The sequence below is a fragment of the Vulpes lagopus genome, chromosome 11, assembly GCF_018345385.1.
Source record: "Vulpes lagopus strain Blue_001 chromosome 11, ASM1834538v1, whole genome shotgun sequence".
Lineage (NCBI taxonomy): Eukaryota > Metazoa > Chordata > Mammalia > Carnivora > Canidae > Vulpes > Vulpes lagopus.
Genome location: NC_054834.1, coordinates 74,079,923 through 74,103,764, shown reverse-complemented (window position 1 = coordinate 74,103,764; position 23,842 = coordinate 74,079,923). Strand labels below are relative to the sequence as shown.

Below are 23,842 nucleotides of genomic sequence, written 5' to 3'. Positions count from 1 at the left end.
CATACCTTGTAGAGTTATTTGTAGGGGGTCAATGGATCTGATTACGATGATCAGGCAGCTTCAACTTCCAACTGTTCCCAATTTTTCTCATAAAAGTAGAACCTTCTTTATGAGAGAATAGGGTAGATGAGAAGGAGAAATATATCCTAACATTCTACTGTTTCTCCAACTTTTGTTAAATCTCCCAGCATTGAGGAACTCAACAAAAGAAGCACGAGAGTAAGGGGAAAAATTAGTAATGGAACCGGCTCCGTTAGATGATTAGGTACATGCCCTCCTTTATCTGTAAGCTCCTGGACATTCACAGGCATCACAGAGGTGCCATGAAATCTGGTACCTGTCTCCCCATAGCACCCAGGTCAAGACAAGATCAAGGAAGCAAGTAACCTAGCTTTGAGTGGGGATAGTCCCAGGGGCAGAGTCCTGTGTTCTGAGAGCTGAGAGGACCCAGGCTGCCCTAGGTTTGGTCGGAGGGGGTCAGGGAGAACTTCCAGTGGTACTGATGCTACTCCCCATGGAACGCTTTTCATGGGCCCCAACTGCCTCTGCACATGCTTCATTTCTAGCACACAGAGATCAGGCCAAAGACCAGGAACCTTTAGAACAGGTGTCTACTCATCCAGATTAGAAGCTGCCTGAGAATGGGGCAGCCTGGGTGGCTCAGCGGTTCAGCACCGCCTTCAGCCCAGGGTGTGACCCTGGAGACCTGGGATGGAGTTCCATGTCTGTCTCCCTGCATGGAGCCTGCTTCTCCCTCTGCCTGTGTCTCTGCCTCTGTGTGTGTGTGTGTGTGTGTGTGTGTGTGTCTCATGGATAAATAAAAATCTTAAAAAAAAAAAAATAGAAGCTGCCTGAGCTTTGGCCCAGGTCTTCCGAAGCTCTGCCTGCAGTAGACACTTCACAGGCTATAACCGGACCACAGCAGGGATACCATCACTGCCAGCAGTAGCACCTTGTTTTCCGTTTAGCACAGTGCAGCCTGCCCAGCTGTCTCTAAGGCAGTGGGGATGCAGAATGATGGAGGAAGAGGGGTGGTCCTTGCCCTCAAGGCACTCAGGGTCAGGGAAGACTAGACACATACAGAAATGAAATGAATTGCTCAGCTCAGCAGTGACTACAGTAAACAATACCACACTGTATATTTGAAAGTTGCTAAGGGAGTAGATCTTCAAAGTTCTCATCACAAGAAAAACATATAAAAAAAAAGAAAAACAAATATATACCTGTGTGGTGATGGATATTAACTAGACAATATGATTGTATCACAATACATACACAGTGAATCATTGCTTTTTATACTTGAAAGTAATACTCTCAATTATACATCAATAAAAAAAGGAAAGGGGTACCTGGGTGGCTCAGTTGGCTAAGCATCTGCCTTTGGCTCAGGTCATGATCCTGCAGTCCTAGGATCAAGCCTGGGTTGGGCTCCCTACTCAATAGGGAGTCTGCTTCTCCCTCTCCCTCTGCTCCTCCCCCTGCCTGTGTTCTCACTCTTGCTCACTCTCTCTCTCTCTCTCTCTCAAATAAATAAATAAATAAATAAATCTTTAAAAAATAAATCAAGGGGAAAAAAATGCCAAATTAAGTGTGGTTGATACTATCAGACAGAAATAAGTAGATAGGATGACGGCCTAAGCGGCAGGTGTCAGCTCTAAGCTAATGGTAAAGGGGGAATCGAGGACCAAGAAGGGTCCTCCCTCACAGGAGGGAGCCTGAAAGATGAGAAGAGGGACAGGTGGTCTGGAGGAAAAGGATGGAGGGCAGGTATTCAGGAAGAGGGAGCAGTGTGATAGGGACACCACCTGGCTTTGCGTGTTCACAGCCATGCATAGCTTGGCATGGCTGGGCAGCAGGTGCCAGAACAAGGCTGGGGAGTAAGGCAAGCTTACTGCATCAAAGAGAAACATAATCATCTGTGCCACTGCTTTCAATCTAAGAAGAATATCCAGCATCAAAAACTGCACCAATTAACTTTCTAGACAGTTGTAAAATACTGCCAAGGCCACCAATGACTACTACTTCATAGTTGTTTTCTTAGTGTAGAAAAACAGAAATGGGGATAGAGAGTAAGGGTCTGGCTCAGTTAAACCAATGGCAAAGATATTCAACGCTGTTCTGGTTCATGGGTCACTCCGATGTGGAAACGACACTGTAGACCCAGGGTATAACAGACCAGATGTCCAAGACACCAAGAAGGAACCATATCTGTCTGTGCTCTGCTCTGGAGGTAGAGAGGCAGCCAACAAGAGGCAGAGCTTGCATCTCTCCCATGCCTTTTGTCTCACAGCAGCAGGACAGCTGGACCCCTCTAATGGCCTTGTCCCCCTTTCTTCTATATCACCCCACATCCAGCCACAAAGGCAGTGAGGTTCTATGACTTCTATGGGGCAAAGCAGCTGGTAGAATGTCTTTCATTTATTCAAAAGACTTATAAGGAATAGCTGTCGGGTGATGAAAATGATGCCAAGTGCTCTGGAGAAGCAAAGAGGGAGAAAGCAGCAAGGAGCAGCAAGCCAATCATTTTGAGATACCAGTTCCAGGCCAATGAGCAAAGGCTTCTGGATTGATTCAATTCAAACCTGATGTTGATGACCCTCACAGTTTCCCCCCACAAAGCCCCCATTCCCTCCTTCCTCCCCACACCTTCCTTCATTAAGCACCATACCTGGAGCTTTTGGAACAGCGTTGAACATGTAACTCACTTTTTGATTGGGAGTTTCCATGACTCTTTGAACTTTCACCTCCTGGTCTATAAAATGCAGAGGGATCTGAGTCATCTTGTGGAGCTGCTCTGAGAACTTAATTAGGTTACATATTTTGGAAATACTTAGGAGAGTCTGGCACATTAAAGATGTCCAGGAAAAAAAAAAAAAAGATGTCCAGAAAAGTGACCCCAATGGTCAGCCATTGTGATATCAACCTTATTCCTTCTCTTCCCTTCATACCCTGGGGTTCAATATGAGAGGTAGAGACACAACCACTGGTGGGGGGCGGAGGGCAAGAACAGAATGTCAGGGGTGGCTGGGTGACTCAGTCCGTTAAGTGTCTGCCTTTGGCTCAGGTCATGGTCTTAGAGTCCTGAGATTGAGCCCCATATAGGGCTCCCTCTTCCTCTGCCCTTCCCCCACAACCATCCTCAGCTCGTGCTCACATGCACACGCATGTTCTCTCTCTCTCTCTCAAAAAAAAAAAAAAAAAAAAAAAAGTAGAGTGTCAGTCCTATGCAGGATGATGCCTGGAAAGAGGAATGGGCTCTGAATCAGAAAAACCCTGATCCTACCTCTGCTACCACTAATCAATGTTGTGCCAAGAAACAAGTCACCTTGCACTCGGGCTGCAGTTTCTTCAACTACTAGGCCAGGGACAATAAGACCATGCCTCCTTCACAAGGGCAGTGTGAACAAAAAGTAAACAAGAAAATCTCTACTCTGTGCACTGTGCTACCAAAATGCCAGGCCCTATGGAGAAGTCTAGTTGAGGAGGAGGGAGGAATTAAACAACAAAGTTAAATCAATATACAGTAAGACAAGCATGAAAAGAATAAAACACCAAGGAACAAATTTAACAAAAGACGTTCAAGACTGGTACACTGAAAACTACAAAATATCATTGAAAAATTTTGAAGATCTAAACAAAAAGAAAGCCATCTCATGTTCATGGATCAGAGACTGAACATTGTTAAGATAGTAATATTCCCCCAAAATGATTCAATACAAACCCTAACAAAAATTTCAGCTTACTTTATTTATAGAAATTGACAAGATGATCCTAAAATCCATAAGGGAATACAAAGGAACCAGAACAACCAAGAGAATCTTGAAAAAGAACACAGTGGGAGGATTCATATTTGCCAATTCCAAAACTCATTAGGAAGCTACAATAATCAAGATGGTGTGGTACTGGCATAGGGATAGACACATATATCAATGGAATAGACTTGAGAGCCCTTAAGACCCTCATAGTTACAGTCAATTGATCTTCAACAGGGTGCCAAAAACAATTCAGCAATGATGCTGTAACAACTGGATAGCTACAAGCAAAAGAATGAAGTTGGACCCCTAACTCATACCATTTATAGACATTCACACAAAATGGATGAGACTTAAATGCACGGGCTAAAACTATAAAGCTTTTAGGATAAAATATAAATTTCTGTGGCCTTGGTTTCTTAGCTATAACAGAAGATACATAAGCAACCAAAGAAAAACAGATAAATTGATTTCATCAAAATAAAAAAAACTTTTGTATTCTCAAGGACACCAAAGAGAAAAGACAACTACACAGAATGGCAGAAAGTTTTTACAAATTAAGTAATCTTCTAAAGGTTTAATATCCAGGGATCCCTGGGTGGCGCAGCGGTTTGGCGCCTGCCTTTGGCCCAGGGCACGATCCTGGAGACCCGGGATCGAATCCCACGTCGGGCTCCCGGTGCATGGAGCCTGCTTCTCCCTCTGCCTGTGTCTCTGCCTCTCTCTCTCTCTCTCTCTCTCTCTCTCTCTGTGTGACTATCATAAATAAATAAAAATTTTTTAAAAAAATTAAAAAAAAAATAAATAAAGGTTTAATACCCAGAATATATATTTTTTAAAAACCCTCTTACACCTCAAACACAAAAATACAAACAACTTCATTAAAAATAGGGAGGAGATTTGAACAGATATTTCTCCAAAGACATACAAATGGCCAATACATACATGAAGAGATGCTCAATGTCATTAGGAAAATGCAAATCAAAACCACAATGAGATAAACTTCACACCTACTAGGTAGCTATAATCAACAAGACAGATAACCACAAGTATTAGTGGTGATACAGAGAAAACGGAACCCTCAAACACTCCTGATGGGAATATAAAATGATGCAGTGGCAGCCGGGTGGCTCAGCAGTTTAGTGCCACCTTCGGCCCAGGGCCTGATCCTGGAGACCCAGGGTCAAGTCCCACGATGGGGTCCCTGCATGGAGCCTGCTTCTCCCTCTGCCTGTGTCTCTGCCTCTCTCTCTCTGTGTCTCTCATAAATAAAATAAAAAATAAAATAAATTTTAAAAAATGATGCAGCCACTTCAGAAAATGTTTGGAGTTCCTCAAATGATTAAATACTGAGTTACCATATGACCCAGCTCCTAGATAGATACACAAGAGAAATGAAAATTTATGTCTACACAAAATGTGTACACAGAGGATCACAGCAGCATTGTTCATAATAACCAAAAAGTAGAAATAAGCTAAATGTCCAGTTGGTGAATAAACAAAATGTGGTATATCCATATAATGGAATATTATTCAGCCAAAGGAAAAAAAATGATGTACTATTACTTGTGACAAAGTGGGTGAGCTTGAAAACATCCTAATTGAAAAAAAGCCAGACACAAAAGGCCACATACTATGTGACTCCATTTATATGAAATGTCTGGAATAGGCCAAACCACAGAGACAGAAAGTATATTAGTGGTTGCCAGGGGCTAGAAGAGGGGTGAGTAACAGAGAGTGACTGCTGATGGGCATAGTGTTTCCTTCTGGGGTAAGGAGTATGTTCTGGAATAGTGGTGTTGGTTACACAACACTACATATACTAAAACCACTGAATTATATACTTTTTTAAAAGGGTGAATTTTATAGTATGTGAATTATATCCCAAATAAAGCTATCATAAAAATGAATTTTTAAAACTAATGTATATTTGGATGCCGAGGTGACTTGGTGGTTGGGCATCTGCCTTTAGCTCAGGGCGTGATCCCTGGGTCTGGGATCGGGTCCTGCATCGGGCTCCCTGCATGGAGCTTGCTTCTCCCTCTGCCTGTGTCTCCGCCACTCTCTTTGTGTCTCTCATGAATAAATAAAATCCTTATAAAAATAAAAATAAAAAATAAAAGTAACGTATGTTAAAGCTTGAAAAGTTAAAATCCGGGCAGCCCAGGGGGCTCAGCAGTTTAGCGCCACCTTCAGCCCAGGGCCTGATCCTGGAGACCTGGAATCGAGTCCCATGTCAGGTTCCCTACATGGAGCCTCCTTCTCCCTCTGCCTGTGTCTCTGCCTATGTCTCTGCCTCTCTCTCTCTCTCTGTCTCTCTCTCTCGAATAAAAAAATATTTAAAAAAAAAGTTAAAATCCTCACATAAATAAAAATTCTATATGCTTGCTTTTTAACCACCAATCAGAAGCCTATATGCTCCCTGACCTCAGAGAGTCTTCTAGTAAGGGGAAGAGAGCTTTCTGTGGGCAAAGCAAATTCAGTGCTGGGTTACTCTGGGATGTGGTACCCTCATTTATATTGATTAGTGTTTTAAAATAATAATAAATATATTACAGGTTAACAAATACTTTTCATAAAACACAACTATATTTTTAAAAACACTGAGGAGAGTGATATTATTTTACATTTTTGCAAATCTCCTTAATGTCCAGCTTAATAGAAGATACTGGATTCTCATATTTGTGCTTCTACATTCAATCTGTGGTAGTAAATGATGCTCATGAAGAAAATGTGGACAACTCCCCCCAATATGTATTAGCAAAAAGAAGGAATATATATGTATATATATATTAAGGGAGGAATATTTTAGTAGCCATTTCAGACAATGGTGGATACTCCTGTTTAATACACCAAAAATTGACCAAAAGTTATTAATGATAACGTGAAATAGAAAACCCTATGAGCCTTAATGTACTCTGTTATGTTAAAATCCACTGACCTATCTTGAAAAAATAAATGGGCCTTATACCAAACATAATTTTGTAACCTTACATACCACTCTGGTCATTTGTAAACATACTGGTTCACTGAGTTATGCTGATGCTCAAGATGGGGACACATTTTATAATAAAATGCCAAGATATCACATGTGTGATACTACCACCAATATCATCAGGAAAGTCTAAGGACTGAAAAGCTGCCCAGCTCAAGATGTTAGATAAAAGCTTTCCAAAATTCTAATTGTGGCTTGACAGCTCCATGATCATCAGCAATAAATGCTATTAGTTATTTTCTTTGAAGCAACAGGTTCACTACTCCATTTTTTGAGAAAAAAATCTATTGAATACCCAACTCTGAACAACCACAATTGCCAGTTGTTCTTTCAAGTAAAAACAACATTCCCTGAAAAAGGTGACTATTCAGCTGGCTAGCCAAACCACCTCAGAAGCACCTGTCCTCATGCTACCCAGTGTAGTTCAGCATGCAGAGTAACTCCCCATCTCACCACACAGGGTATGAAGGACATGTACACATGCATAGAGTTAATGAAATGAATGTTTTTCTTGCTTTGTCAAGGCCACTCTTAAGTGAAGCTGGCTCTTTGGAACAGCAAACTTGTGGAGGTGAAGGGCTCCATGCCTGCCGGATAGTCTGCTGCCACTGTCCTGACTCCTGCAAAGGAACCAGTTTTGCCCACCTCTGCTTTTGCACCATCAATGCAAATGTCAACATAGTGAAACAGACAAGGAACCTCTTGGTATCATTATGAAAATTATTCTGACTTGGGGACTCCCTTGAAAGGGTTTTAAGGACCCCACTTGAAGAGATATTTGTCTAGGAGACCACTCCCTGCAGACTGGGAGAAAGGAAAACCTTTAAAATAAAACAGACTTCTTCACGTGGTGTCGTAAGGAGAGGCGTCAGGGGTGAGCAGAAAATGAGACATGACCCCTGTTCTGAGTCAGGGCAGGAGGCTGACTCAATGCCCTTTAACTGACAATCTGAAAGGGCCCAGGAGTTTGTGCAGAAAAGATGGCTTGCTGTGGTTTCAAAATCTTACAAACAAGCTCCCTGTCTTTTTGCTCTCTGACCCCACTCCACCTTTCCATTCCTTGGACCTCAACATAAAAGGGGCACCTTCAATTCTTGGGATGGTTCTCCCGTTTCCACACCAAAGAGGGCAAAGTGGTAAACTTATGCAAGTTGGAGGAGAGCAAGAAGGCTAAAAGAAAGGAGAGCTGCAAACCCCATCCTCTCCTGTGGCCCAGCCATCCCCAGCCCCGGCTTGCCCCACATTCCTACTACATTCCCTTCCTGCCAAGTCAGGGCCGGCCTAGATCCCTGCCAACTAGCTCCTTGGTTCAGTGTGAACAAAGGGGGAGGGGAGGTCTCCCCACTTGTCCTTCTGCCACAGCTCAAGTCTGCTGGTAGGGAAGGCCCCTGCTCTCAGCACCTCTGTTCTCAGCTCCCATCCTACAGCAACTAACACAAGACCCCAAGTTGGCTCAAAGCCCTATCCTCCCAGGATATTCAGTAGAACTATGTGAAGTCAGAGTGGGAATGGATTTCTCATCCGAGATGTGATGGTTGCAACAGCAGCAGCAGAAAAGCCAGGGCCTGAGAGTTCAAATGCAGAAAACAAAGTGCCATTCAGGCCCCCAGAGACTAACAATAGGCCCTTATCCTGGTGTCTGGTGTAAGCCAAGAGCTGTTAAGCAGAGCTGGAGTGCCCAGTGGGTAGTCCTGGGGCAGGTCTGCCCCTAGGATGTGCGGGGCCCCTGGCAACTATTTTAGGGGGATAACCTCATCTATATAAAAAACTTGAGTCACTCATGCTTAGCACCGTCAGCACCATCTGGCTGGCCCAATCTCACATGATCCTACAAAAGAAATACTATGACCACCAGTAGGGCCACCCTCCTGGAACTGGGCCCAGACATGGGACCCCGGAACAACCTCTTAGGACATCTAGTTGTCCCTGCACAAGGCAGAGTTGAGAGCATCCCAGAGGGGCGATGTGGATCCCACCCAGGGTTAGGAATGGCCAGCAAGAAGGGCACTGGAGGGGGATACAGAAGACTCACAGGGAGGTACCCCACACGTGGGGCCCCCTGCGGACCACACATGCCTGGCCTAAAGGTGGCAACGACTCTTGGATGCAGCCACAGTGGTGGGCTTGAAGGGTTAAAGGACTGCCTTCAAGAAAAGGCTAGGAACTTGGAGCTGGGGTGCTGCTTGTCTCCCAGCCACCAAGCACCCGGGCGACCCAGATATGGCTCAATCTCCCCGCCCTGCACTCATCCCTGCCCAGCTCTTTCAGTGAGGGCAACAGGTAAGAGGCCAGGAAGTAGAACCTAAGAAGACTTGAATGCTCTGTGGAGAGGACTGCTGAGCCTGGGCCACAGTACAGGCTCAATAAATGTGAGGAAAGCAGCCCATATCCACAAACTGATGATCTGCTGCCAGGCAAGAAAGCATTTAATTCAACTTGAAACAGATCCTGGCCCCCAGGGGCATTTCTGCCATCACCTCAGTGACCCCACAGGGGCTGGTCAAGAGTAGTGTCATCAGAGGTCCTAGGGCACACCAGTGGAAAGGGGCTCACCAGGTCTGCAGGTAGCCCCAGGAACCTAATCTTAGCTAGGGACTCAGGGCAGGTGAGGGGAGCACAGTGGCTGCCACAGCTCCTCCCACCCTCCCCTCCAGTTGACGGAGAGTTGAGCTGGAGTCCCTAAAAACTGCCTGCTGTGTAGGCAGATCACCACGTGGCGGCCCGCCCAGTTACGGTGCTCCCCTTCCCCACCATGCTTTTCTTCCTAGGACTTATCACAGCTGTAATTAAACAGTCACTGGCTTTCTGCCGATCTGCTCTGATGCCAGGCAACCAGGCCTTCATCCTTCTGGTTCCCTGTTGTGTGTCTCCAACAGGTAGCATGAGGCTCATAACATGAGTACTCAATAATTAGTTGGGGGTGCTTGCAAGTCTCTCTCAGCTACACAGTGGCCCTGAAGGTGAGCACCAGCTGCAGACCACGTGACCAGTGAGGCCATGTCCAGTGACTACAGAGACCAAGGACCATTCAGCCCAGCCCACTATCTCCTCTTAGCAATGGGCAGGCCAGGTTCACGGCTATGGACAGAGGCCTATTCTGCTTGTTGCCAAGCAGTTTTCTATGTGTGGTCCGTGTTCCTCACAAGGTGAAATAGAGCCCTACCTCCTGAGTGACATGGTTAGCTGGACGCAGCAAGGAACTCACCCCACTGCCAGGCCCAAGACCACAGATTATTCATCTTGGCATCCCAAACCTAGCCAAACAGGAAACCAAGCAGGCACTGGGTAAATCTCTGTGGAAGTAATAAGCACTTAAGGGAGAAACCTAGCATTGCAGACTCTCCAGGGGATTTGGTGGCAGAATACCTGGGTCCCAGGCCTGGTTCTTTGTGACCATCTGTATATTGGAGCCCCCGGCCCCCTCAGAACATAGGTGAGCGTGCTGTCCTTGCCATGCGGGTTTCCTGAGTTGGCCTTCACCTGCCTGGGATAAGAAGTATAAGGAGAATTGATAAGCTAAGAAAAGAGGTCAAATCTGAAATTCCAGAACTAAGCTCCAGGGAAAACTGGAACCAGGCCTGGAGGGCTGATTGTAGGTTACAGCAGCTAATGTGTCTGTTGTGTGTACATTGCTCTCAAGCTGTGTCTGCTATGTGTTTGCCTTAGCTAGGCCTAAGCTTAATCTTTTTTTTTTTTTTTTTTTGAGATTTATTTATTTATTCATGAGAGACAGAGAGAGAAAGAGAGGTAGAGGGAGAAGCAGGCAGGCTCCCTGCAGGAGCCAATGGGGGACTCGATCCCAGGACTCCGGGATCATGCCCTGAGCCAAAGGCAGATGCTCAACCGCTGAGCCACCCAGGTGTCCCAGCTTAGAGTAATCTAACACCTAAATAAATGCATGTCAACTGCTGAGACGGATGTAAGTCACCAAAAAGGGGAAAGGGTCTCAAAAACTGTTCATTCTTGTGTAAAAAGGCAGAGATTATTTTTTGCCTAGACGTGGGTGGCCTGGGACAGCGGCACGCACAGCCAACAGAAGGCTGTGGCAAAGGTCTCTGGAAGGCCCAGGAGGGCCTCCAGCTACTAGAAGGGAAGAAACTGGAATCCTCTCAGCTCTCTAAGTTATACATGTTTTTATCCCTCTGGAACACCCCCCATCCACTGCAAAACCTTGACTCAAAATGCCCAAGTCCCTTTCCAGGCAGCAGCCTGTGAGCTCTCTAGGTGGTAAGGGAAACAAATAAAATCCTCTTTCCTCCTCCTAAATCATTTTGCATTAAAGGAAAAGTCACGTGAAGGCAATCAGAATTCGTTTCTACTGGCAGCTCCTGCAGAAGGGAGGTGAGCAAACCACCAAGCCTCATGTCTACTTTTATTATTTTTATTATTTTTTATTTTTTAGATTTTTTTATTTTTATTTATTTATTCATGAGAGACACAGAGATAGGCAGAGACACAGGCAGAGGGAGAAGCAGGCTCCTCACAGGGAGCCCGATGTGGGACTCAATCCCTGGACCTGGGATCACACCCTGAGCCAAAGGCAGACGCTCAACTGCTGAGCCACCCAGGCGTCCCTCATGTCTACTTTTAATGTCTCTTTTGGGGGGGGGGGAAGATGAGAGGTGAAGGAATAAATAAATAGAATGAATAAAATGTTTCTCCACCCTCTAAGCCTCCGGATGTTCTGTTCACCCTAGCCTCAAAGCAGAGCCCCACTCGAGTGGAAGCCTGCAACACTTCTGTCTTCTTTCTGAAGATTACTCTATCCAGAAGTGCCTCTAACGTGGGAGCTCAGGGAGGAGACAGACCAAGCCCCACAAGCCTACAGGCCCATATGAGCCTTCAGTGCCCACATAAGCCAGAGGGTTTCAGGAGAAACCCTGGAAAAGACTCAGTCCTGGCACCATGGGCCCAAGGGGACTGCCTCAAGCCATGTCTCAAGCCATCAGGTTGGTCTCAAAGGGTAAAATGAATGAAGAAAACTTTTCTATTTTCAAATTCCCCCTTCACTCACATCCTTAAAGAGCATCTTTTCGGAACTTGAGGGAGGGGCTTCCTGTGTGCTATCAGAGGCTCCCCTGAGATCTCCAGTTGCTGACAAGCTGTGAAGGAACAGAAGCTATTGCTTCCAGGGAAAGGGTGGAGGATCAGGGTAGTGACAACACTGGAATAGGCTCTAGGCCAGAGGCAATGAATGGGCCAATCCCGAGGATCTGTGCTAGGAATAGCAAACAAATAGAAAAAGAGGGAGAGGGGGCTCTAACTCCCAATGCTGAGACAAAAATGAGGCCTGGCAGTAAGGGGCCTGGCCCAGGCTCCCCCTCTGAATGAGGTCAGAATCAAAATCTAGGCCTCAACTCCTTGGGGAAGAGATACCGTATTACTCAGGAGGAACATGAGTTTATAAAACAGGCATCAGGGGGATCACTGGGTGGCGCAGCGGTTTAGCACCTGCCTTTGGCCCAGGGCGCAATCCTGGAGACCCAGGACGAGATCCTGAAGACCCGGAATCGAATCCCACGTCGGGCTCCCGGTGCATGGAGCCTGCTTCTCCCTCTGCCTATGTCTCTGCCTCTCTCTCTCTCTCTCTCTCTCTCTCTCTGTGACTATCATAAAAAAAAAAAAAAAAAAATACTTAAAAAAATGTATAAAACAGGCGTCAGGTCAAAGGCACATCAGTGACCCAAACTTCTGCAAGTGATACTGGTTTGATAATGTCAGATACAACCTTGAGAATGCCGGTTACCACAATGCCTGACACCAAATGCTCATCAAATGTATATGTGGATGAATGGATTCAGAATAATGCTGGTTCGATCTGGAGTACTCAGAGTAGCAGAGGCAGAGAGATGGTGCTTATGCAAGTAAAATGGAGCAAAGAGGATCACTTTACCATGGACTCAGAATATGTCATGCCTCTAATTGGGGCATAGAAGGAGGGGGAAGGGAGAAGGGGGAAGCCAGGGAGATGTGTTCTCAGATTCCACACGCCAACAAGACAGACCTCAGCTGTCACAGCAGACACCCTGAAGAAAGGTGCCAAGCTATTCATCCATTGGGCCATTGGCTCCAGAACTTGCCATATGAGGCTGGAAGAAATACAGGAGACAAGAGAAATGGCGTGTACCTAGACCAGGTGAAGTGTTTGGCCTGTCTTCCAGAAACCTGTTGCAGCTTCAGAAAGTACAAATGGCCAACTCTCGGCAATGGTTTCCTGTCAACTCCAGGCTCTCAAAAGCACCCCTCCGTCTTCACTGTGCCCTCCTCCAAGCAGCCTTACCTGGGAATCTCTTCCCTCCACACAGAAGAACTATGACCTCCTGAGGGAATGGCATTGGGCCTAGACTCACATTTGTTCAGTGCAGAGAAATGTGATGCAGGGTGGCCAACACAAGATGCCTTACTGGGTCGGTGGCTTGACTGCCCCCAATTGCATCCACTCATACACGTGCCTCCACTGTGTCATAAGGAAGACAACGCCCTCTCACTAGGGCATCAAGAAGTGTGGCAACAACCTTGCTACACATTCAACTGTTCGCTAAAAAAAACCTCCTCCTTTACATCTCTTCAAATCTTTGGGCAGGCTTATCTTTTTCTTCACTACAGCCTAAAGCAGCAGTATTGTACAGAGGAAATCGAAGAAAAATGAAACAGAGGCCAAGGAAAATTTTGTCAAACAGAGATGAACCAAGATGTTCTGAGCAAAGAATCCTGCTTCCACACCCTGGGCATCATGTCAGATGCCAGCAGTGAAGGAAAAATAAAAGGAAGGAAAGCTTTGCAAAGGACACCACAGAAATGGACAAAGAGAAAACCCAGGCCAAAGAAATGAGTGAATGCACGGCCTTCTGGCAGAGGGTTCTGTCTTGTTCTGTTGGCAGCAGTACAGCAGCAGGGCCAGGGGCACGGTTTGGATGTTAGGGCAGAGAGAAGAGTCTCTGCTGCTCCATCCCTGGACTACTTGGGGCAAGTAGATCACTCTCAGGAGTCTCAGTTTCCTCAAGGTAACGCTTTTGACCTCCAGAAGAGACCACAATGGAGCAGAATAAATGTAGCTGCCGTTATGACTTTGCTATTGATCTCTATTATATACATTTAGTTTTAAATGAGGGAGGTGGGGAATCAACCAGCAGATACAAAACCACCCAAGAACTCCCCTCTCATTTTTCCCACACTTTGGAACGCTCCCTGAGAATTTCAGACTGACAAGGCTCTACAAAGAGAAAGCTGCCTACCCCCTACATGATTCACAAAGGGGCTCCTTCCCTAGCCCCCAGCTCAGTTACACAGCAAAAAGGAGACTCAGCATCTTCCTCATTACAATTCCTCTGTGCTTGTGAATGAAGCTGTGGGTCCTTTGTCTGCATAAAGCCCACCCAGCATCTACAGTCTACAGTCACAGAATAGACTTTCTGAAAAAGTAAGGGGATTTCCGACAGTCCTAATTTAAATCAGAGTGGAGAGGTGCTTCAAATCTAAATAAACAGAATAATGACAAGAAAGATAAAGAAACAGCTACAGACAGATGTACTTTCATTCAACAATCTCCTTCCTCAACCTAAGATAAAAAATTCTTTCAGTCTTCCTAGCGTCAACTAGGAAAAACAGTAGCCACCAGCTCTGCTGGATGTGCATCCATAACTCCAGGAAGGAGTGCCTGCTTATCCTGTGCTTTCTTATCTCTGATCCACATCCCTTCATGGCTGCGGGTGACATGTGCATGAGTTGTTTGCTGTCCACGGGAGCTGAGGGCCACTGGCCTGTCCATCACTGAGAAGGCCTGTTACTTTTGGCCTATATACCTTCTCCCTGATGAACTGTCCTGCCCAAGTTTGCTGTTAGCTATAAAGGGGGTTTCAAAGAAGGACACAAGGAGTATGCAAACATCCTCATGGGAAAATAACTCCCAAGAGAAAAGCAAGGTACAAGTCAGTAACATTAGCTTCGTAAGTAGACAGTAGCCTGTCACTACTGCCATGTCTCACCTCACTCAAGGTTGCTGAGCCATGAATGCAGCAGAGAAAAGGGACCAGATACCACTGAGCAGCAAGAAGGCAGCCTAGTGAACATCTCTGCCACACACAAAGGGAAAGGAAGAAGTCTTAGAAGTCTACCACTTCCTTTCCACAAAAGAGCCATGTCATAGATGAAGGTTTTAAATGGGTCACAGAAAAGCACACTGTGTCAAGATTCAGAAAATCATGAGGCCAAAAGAGAGAAAAAGAAAGAGAGAAAAGTTAGGAATTAAGGAGGTGTTGACTTGGCAGAACAAATGGCGAACACTATTTATTCTTTCTTCCTATTTGCAAACAAGACAGACATGATCCTTGGACAAAAGGACAATGGCATCCTAGGCTCCTATCTCAGAGAAGGTGTCTAAGAAGCTATGTGGAAAGAAGTGATCAAAGCCAAACTAATTCAAGATGCAGAGAATATAATAAAAAGAATGACAGGGCAGCAAGATTAAATAAAAAGAAGAAGCTCCTTTGCAGATTTGGAATTGTCTGGAGGCTCCTAAAAGCTAAAGGCCACAGTTCAGGGAAGACCATTATCTGAATCTTACTTACAATTACCAAATATTACCTTTGTGATCAGAAAAGCCAAGCACATGGGACACCTGGGTGGCTCAGTGGTTGAGCGTCTGCCTTCAGTTCAGGGTGTGACCCTGGGGTCTCAGGATCAAATCCCACATCAGGCTCCCTGTGAGGAGTCTGTTTCTCCCTCTGCCTGTGTCTCTGCCTCTCTCTCTGTGTTTCTCAGGAATAAATAAATAAAATCTTAAAAAAAAAAAAGCCAAGCACACTATATTCTCTCTGGAAAAAATGTATACATAGCTCACAAATGTAAAATGTAAAGCTCCTACTGAAGGGCACATAATTTAAGAGATATTATCTTTTTTGAAACAATCTTGAACAAAAGGTAATTATAGCCAATCTGCAATTGCCCACACTAATGAAATGGGAATGGCAAGCATAAGTAATTTTACAAATGTTTCTAGAGTACCTCTGAAAGGCCTGGCATAGTGTAGGAAGCAGAATTTTTTTTTAAATGATCAAATCATGGTAAATTGATAGGCCCAGGGACTAGGTACATGATCAATTAGACATGTTTGGCACGTGGGCCTAAAAAACATACACATAGTGGTTACAAGTATATACAAAGTGTATAGGTGCGCTGACAAGGAGTAGAAGAAAATCTAACATTAAGCCTTCAGTCTACAACTTTACTTTTTTTTCTTAGGTTTTTCCCCATCATTTTAGTATTTTAAAGTGCACAATTCAGTGGATTTTAGTACTTCACAACGTTGTGCAGTCATCACCACTAATCCAGAACATTTTTCTCTCCCCAAAAAGAAACCCAGTATGATTTTTTTTAAAGATTTAATTATTTATTTGAGGGAGAGGCACAGGGGGAGGGGCAGAGACAGAGGGAGAGAGAGAATCCTAAGCAGGCTCCACACCCAGAGCAGAGCCTGACACAGGGATCAATCCCATGATCCATGAGATCATGACCTGGGCAAAAACCAAGAGTCAGATGCTTAATTGACTGAGCCACCCAGTCACCCCAGAAACCCAGTACTATTAACAGTCACTCCCCACTCCCTCATCCCCCCACCCCCACCTCGGCCCTAGCAACTATCAATCTACCTTGCTTCTATGACTTTGCCTACTTGGACATTTCCTATAAAGTCCATATACTACATAGCCTTTAGCACAAGCTTCTTTCACAGAGTCTAAAGTTTTCAAGGTTCACCCATGCTATAGCATGTATCATTCCTTTTTATGGCTGAATAACATTCCGTTTCATGGATATACCATATTTTATCTATCAGTTGATAAAATTTGGGTTGTTCCTACTTTTCGGCTGTTATGAATAATGCTGCTATGAACATTCATGCATATGTGACTGTTTAAATATATAATTTTTAATCATCCAGGCTGGCCTCCCTAGTTATGCTTTAATTAGTCAGGGACTTGAACCCAATAGTCTAGACTCCAGAGCTTGACTCCCAGTCACACCACTGGACTCCTCTTCATTCCTATGCTCTGATATGGAAGGTAACAGCAGCCCAGAAATGTGATAGATGGCAGAAGAAAGCTGCAGAAATTTGAAAGTCACTGTTGACAATCTATATACATGAAGCACTTAGCTGCAGGGTCAGAAATCCACCTAACTGAATGTACTCCTTCCTGTCTTCACAGACCAATAGAAGGGAGATTATAGATAATCAATGGAAAACTCTATAAATTGACCTTTTGAATCCTATAGTAAAACACACTGCTGTAAAGCTAAATGGGACAAGGAGAACGACAAGCAGACAAGCACTTAGCCCCCAATACACAACATGCTTCCTGTAAAAGTTCGTTTTCTCATGTAAAAAAGAAAAGAACAAAAGGGCACCCAGGTGGCTCAGGGGTTAGGTGTCTGCCTTCACCTCAGGTCATGATCCCAGAGTCCTGGGATCAAGCCCCGCATCAGACTCCCAGGTCAGTGGGGAATCTGCTTCTCCTCCTACTCATGTGCACACTCTCTCTTGCTCTCTCTTCTCAAATAAAATCTTAAAAAAACAAAAACAAAAACAGAATTTAGAGGGCTAACTTTGGGTTTTACTCTCCCTACTTGGAAGGGCTAGATGAAGTCGAACCTACTGAAGGTTAGAGAGTGGTAATAAAGGCAGGAAATCAGACCATGGGAAACAAGCAATGTTTAAAGAATCAAGACTAAGAGAAAAAAGAAAAATATGTAAAGAATAGGAGAAATTCACGTGAAGGAACAGGAAGGGAAGAAAATCTAAGACAATAAAAACACACAGAAGAATTTATGTCTAAACTGGCCCAGACAGGGCCACCCTATCCCTGGGTGGCTCAGTGGTTGAGAGTCTGCCTTTGGCTTGAGTGTGTCCCGGGGTCCTGGGATTGAATCCTGTATTGGGCTCCCCACAGGGAGCCTGCTTCTCCCTCTGCCTATGTCTCTGCCTCTCTCCGTGTCTCTCATGAACAAATAAATAATGACTAAGAAAGAAAGAAAGAGGCCCAGACAACACACTAATGGTGTGTGATGAGCATAACACGACAGGCAGATAAAAGGGACTAAAGAGAACAAAGACCACCCAGGAGCAGGGGCAGAACCACTGAAGAGGTTCATCCTCCCAGGGGTACCTGGGTGACTCAGTAGTTGAGCGTCTGCCTTTGGCTTGGGGAGTGATTGAGTCCCACATCGGACTCTTCACGGGGAGCCTGCTTCTCACTCTGCCTTTGTCTCTGCCTCTCTGTGTCTCTCATGAATAAATCAAATCTTAAAAAAAAAGAAAAAAGAGGTTCATCCTCCAAAATGTGTAGGCAAAGTAGTCACTGAATGAAGTCACGTATGAAAGTACATTGGAGATGGTAAATTACTACAAAAAGATGATAATCTGTATGTATACAAAATAATAAGTAGGAGGATGCTGGGAAGATGGCAGAGTATGAAATATCAGGAATCTGACTTCCCTCCTAGACAACTACACTGGTAGAATCTTCTGAAGTAACTATTTTGGAATTCTGGAGTCTACTGGAGTCTGTTGAAGTCTGAAGTCTGCAATTTCCATGGGAAGTCTTGGGGGGGAAGCTGCAGTTAATTCCTGTCTATTTTGGCTTTTAGCACAATGGCCTCTGTGTAGCCCCACCTCCTAGCCACAAGGCAGGCACATGTTCCTAGAACAGGATGCACCCAATATGTGGGAGCCAGGGCAAAGAGGACCTTGACTTTCAAATACTGATCATCTGTGCTCTGATCATAAATTGCTGCTTCTGATCACAGAGGTGCAGACAGAGGTGAGAAGCCATGGTTGCTGTGCTTCCCTCCACGGTTGCAAGCCCCCTCACCCTCCAGTTGAAGTGACTGCTGGGGGATTTTGAGAACATGTACAACTGCATATGCAAAATTGGAAAGTGACTATGCGCTCTGGGAAGATGCACAGAAAACACCTAAAAAGACCTTACACATACACCTCAGGCTGATCCTTGGCAGAGGCAGCCTACAATAATCATTTTTAAAAACAACAAACAAAAAGAGCAAACCCTAAGACGGAGTTTCACACTTTTGGAATCAAATGCTCAGTGGTCAGCAACAAAAAAATCAGGAGGTGTACAAAGAAACGGAAAAGTATGGTCCATTCAAAGGAAAAAATATAAACTGTCCCTGAGGAAAACCTAATGGCAGATCTACTAGATAAAAACTTTAAAACAACTGTCAAAGATTTTCAAAGAATTAAAGAGAGATATGGAAAAGGTCAAGAGAATTATGTGGAAAAATCAATAAAGATATAAAAAAAAAACTAGGGATCCCTGGGTGGCGCAGCGGTTTGGCGCCTGCCTTTGGCCTGGAGACCTGGGATCGAATCCCACATCAGGCTCCCGGTGCATGGAGCCTACTTCTCCCTCTGCCTGTGTCTCTGCCTCTCTCTCTTTCTCTCTGTATGACTATCATAAATAAATAAAATTAAAAAATAAAAATAAAAAAAATAAAAAAATAAATAAAATAAAAAAAAATAAAAAGAAATAAAAAAGAAATTCTAAAGTTGAGGGACACCTGAGTGGCTCAGTGTTTGGCTCAGGTTGTGATCCCCAGATCCTGGAATCAAGTCCCCCATCAGGCTCCCCAGAGAGAGAAGCCTGCTTCTCCCTCTGCCTATGTCTCTGCCTCTCTATGTCTCTCATGAATAAATAAAATCTTAAAAAAAAGAAATTCTAAAGCTGAAAACTACAATACCTGAAATGAGAAATTCACTACAGCAATTCAAAGGCAGATTTGAGGAGGCAGAAGAAAGAATCCATGAACTTGAAGACAAGATAATGGAAATTACCAAATGTGAGGAAAGAAAGAAAAATGACTAAAGAAAAGTGAACAAACAGAGCATAAGGAAGGCTACTGTACGGTTGTCAAGCACACCAATATACGTACTGTAGGAGCCCAAAAGGAAAAGAGAGAATATCTGAAGAAATAATACCCTCCCCCCCGCAAAAAAGGAATAATCCCAAATTTGATGAAAACCATGAATATAAGCATCCAAGAAGCTTAACAAATCCCAAGGAATATGAAGTCCAAGAGACCCACACGGATAACATAAAATTTAATAAATTAATTAGTTTAATCTAAAACATAAAAATTTTTAAAAAGAGATTCACACAAAGACACCTTATAATCAAATTTTCAAAGGACAAAATCAAAGAGAATCTTGAAAACAGCGAGAAGCAAATTGTCACAAACAGGGATCTTCAACAAGATATTTAGCAGATTTGTCATCAGAAATATTGGAGGCCAAAAAACAGTGAGGCAATATATTCAAAGTGCTAAAAGAAAAAAAAAAAACTATCATGGGCAGCCCCGGTGGCACAGCGGTTTAATGCCACCTGCAGCCCAGGGCATGATCCTGGAGACCCTGGATCAAGTCCCACGTCAGGCTCTCTGCATGATGCCTGCCTCTCCCTCTGCCTGTGTCTCTGCCTCTCTCTCTCTAGCTGTGTCTCTATGAATAAATAAATAAAATCTTTTTTTTAATTTTTATTTATTTATGATAGTCACACAGAGAGAGAGAGGGAGGCAGAGACACAGGCAGAGGGAGAAGCAGGCTCCATGCACCGGGAGCCCGACATGGGATTCGATCCCGGGTCTCCAGGATCGCGCCCTGGGCCAAAGGCAGGCGCCAAACCGCTGCGCCACCCAGGGATCCCCAAATAAATAAAATCTTTAGGAAAAAAAAAAAAAACTATCAACCACAAATCCAGTATCTAGCAAAACTGTCCTTCAAAAGTGAGGAAGAAATTAAGGTATCCAAACAAAAGGGGACAGGGAATCTTGCCCTGCAAGATACGTTCAAGGAAATCATGCAAAATTATATGAATAGGTACTAGATAGTAATTCAAAGCCACGCACAGAAATAAAGATCTCAATAAAGGTAATTACATGGGCAATTATAAAAGCTAGTATTATTGCAACAATGCTTTATGATTATACTTTTTGTTTTCTACATTATTTAAGAGACTTAAATATTTGAAGAAAAAAACAATTACTAGTGTAAACACTAGTATTACTACAACTTTAATTTATAACTTCAAATCTTCTCTACATAATTTAGAAAACTAATGCATGGGGATCCCTGGGTGGCGCAGCAGTTTGGCGCCTGCCTTTGGCCCAGGGCGCGATCCTGGAGACCTGGGATCGAGTCCCACATCGGGCTCCCAGTGCATGGAGCCTGCTTCTCCCTCTGCCTGTGTCTCTGCCTCTCTCTCTCTCTCTCTCTGTGACTATCATAAATTTTTTTAAAAATTTAAAAAAAAAAAGAAAACTAATGCATTTAAAAGAATTATTAGTTTATATTTTGGGGCACACAACATACAAAGATATAGTCTTGTAACATCAACAACTGAAAAGAGTGGGGACAGAGCTATAAAAGGGCAGTTCTGTATATTATTTAAGTTAAAATGGTACAAGTGAAAATTAGACTGTTCTAACTTTAGGACTTTAAAAGTAATTCTCATAGTAACTATAAAGAAAAAGCTATAGAATACACACAAAAGGAAATGAGAAAAGATTTAAACATTTCACTACAAAAAAATCAACTGAACACAAAAGAAAAAAGTAATGCAGTTAAATAAAGGACAAAAAACTACAGGGCATATAGAAAACAACACAATGACAGAAGTAAGTCCTTCCTTATCAGTAATTTCTTTAAATGTAAATGGATTAAACTCTGCAAACAAAAGACATAGATTGGCATAATGGATTGAAAACACATTGTCTACAAGAGAATTACCTGAAATCCAAAGACACAAACTGGCTCAGTGACAGGATGGAGAAAGATACTCTGTGCAAATAGTAACCAAAAGGTTACTATTAGCAGGGTGGCCATACTAGTATCGAACAAAATAGATTCTAAATTAAAAACATCACAAGAGACAAATATATATTAACAAAGGATTCAACATAGCAAGAAAATATAACAATTATAAATACAATTGATCATCAACTGACAAAATTGAAGAAAGAAATAAACAGTTCTACACTAATAGTTAGAAACTTCAATACCCCTCAAAATAATGGATAGAACAACCAGACAGAAGAGGACTTACAGAACATAATAAACCAACTAGATCTAACATATATAGAATACTACCCAACAACAGAATACACATTCTTCTCAAGTGCACATGGACATTTTCCAGGAGAGATCATACATTAGGCCACAAATTAAATTCTGATTAAAAAGATAGCTATCATCCAAATATCTTCTCTGATCACAATGGGATAAAGTTAGAAATCAATAAAAGGAAAAGGAAAATTCAGAAATTTGTGAAATTTAACAACACATTTTTAAATCACCAATGGACCAAAGAAGAAATCACAAGGGGGAGGGGAGGAGAGGAGAGGAAGAAAGAAAGAAAAAGAAAAAAAGAAAAAAAGAAAAAAAGAAGAAAGAAAGAAAGAAAGAAAGAAAAAAAGAAAGAACTCAAATCAACAACCTAATTTTACAACTTAAGGAACTAGAAAAAGAACAAACTAAACTCAGTAGAAGGAAGGAAATAATAAAAATTAAGAACAGAGATAAATGGAATAGAGAATAGAAAAAAATTTTAAAAATCAAAAGTTAGGGATCCCTGGGTGGCGCAGCGGTTTGGCGCCTGCCTTTGGCCCAGGGCGCGATCCTGGAGACCCGGGATCGAATCCCACATCGGGCTCCCGGTGCATGGAGCCTGCTTCTCCCTCCGCCTGTGTCTCTGCCTCTCTCTCTCTCTATGACTATCATAAATAAATAAAAATAAATAAATAAATAAAAAATAAAAATCAAAAGTTAATTCTTAGATTCACAAAATTGATGAAAATGTAACTAGATAGACTAAGACAAAAAGAGAAAAGACCCAAATTACTAAAATGAGAAATAAAAGTGGGGATATTCTACTGATTCTACAGAAATAAAAAGGGCTATGTAATAACTATAAACAATTATACATGACAAATTAGATACCCTAAATAAAATGTACACATTCCTAGAAACACAAAACCTACCAAGACTAAATCATGAAGAAATAGAAAAATCTGGAGTATCTGTGACTAGTAAAGAGACTGAATCATTAATCAAAGTTTCCCAACAAAGAAAAGCCCTGGACCTGATTGCTTCACTGGTGAATTCTACCAAGTATTTAAAGATGAACTAATACCAATCCTTCTCAAACTTTTTTTTTTTCCTTCTCAAATTTTTACAAAAATTGAAGAGGAGAGAGCATTTCCTAACTCATTCTATGAGGCCAACAGAACCTCGATACAAAAACCAGATAAAGACACCTATAAGAAAACTAGATCAATATCCCTTAGGGACACTGATACAAACAAAAACCCTCAAAAAACAAAACAAAACAAAACCAACAAACAGAATTCAGCAGCATATTATAAGGATTATTCACTCCACCTTATTGGAATTTATTCCTGGGATGCACAAGTTCCATATATGAAAACAAATCAATGTAATAGGCCACATCAACAAAATGATGGAGGAAAAAAAACAACTGATCATCTCAATTGATGCAGAAAAAAATATTTAACAAAATCCAACATCCTTTCAGGATATGAACATTCAATGAAACAGGAATAAAAAGAAACTACCTCCACATAATTAAAGCTATATATGAAAAACCCACAGCAAACATAATACTCAATGGTCAAAGACTGAAAGCTTTTCCTCAAAGATCAGGAACAAGGCAAGGATGCTTGCCCACTTTTGCTACCGCTGTTCAACATGGTACTGGAAGTTCTAACCAGAGAAATTATGCAATAAAAAGAAATCAAAAGCATACAATTTAGAAAGAAGGAAGTAAAGTTATCTCTGTTTGCAGAGGATATGATCTTATATGTAGAAAACACAAAAGATACCACAAAAATGCTATTAGGATAAATAAATTCAGCTAGGTAGCAGGATACAAAGTAAACACAAAAGTCAGTTGCTTTACACATGAGCAATGAACAATCTGAAAAGAAAATTACAAAGACAATTTCATTTACAATAGCCTCAAAAGAACAAAATACTTAGGAATTAACTTAATCAAGAAGGTAAAAAACTTGT

General features: G+C 42.9%; 1 protein-coding gene across 4 annotated transcripts in view; it reads right to left on the bottom strand.

Annotated features, from left to right (window-relative positions):
• PC (pyruvate carboxylase) overlaps positions 1 to 23,842 on the bottom strand; it is a 118,097-nt gene that overhangs the window by 52,649 nt on the left and 41,606 nt on the right. Inside the window, exon 3 of one of the 4 annotated variants that reach the window (XM_041721781.1) lies at positions 10,114 to 10,231. The exons of the other annotated variants lie outside the window; for them this stretch is intronic. The gene's annotated coding sequence lies outside the window, so the exon portion shown is untranslated. The remainder of the gene's footprint in view (positions 1 to 10,113; positions 10,232 to 23,842) is intronic. 4 annotated transcript variants of the gene reach the window in all.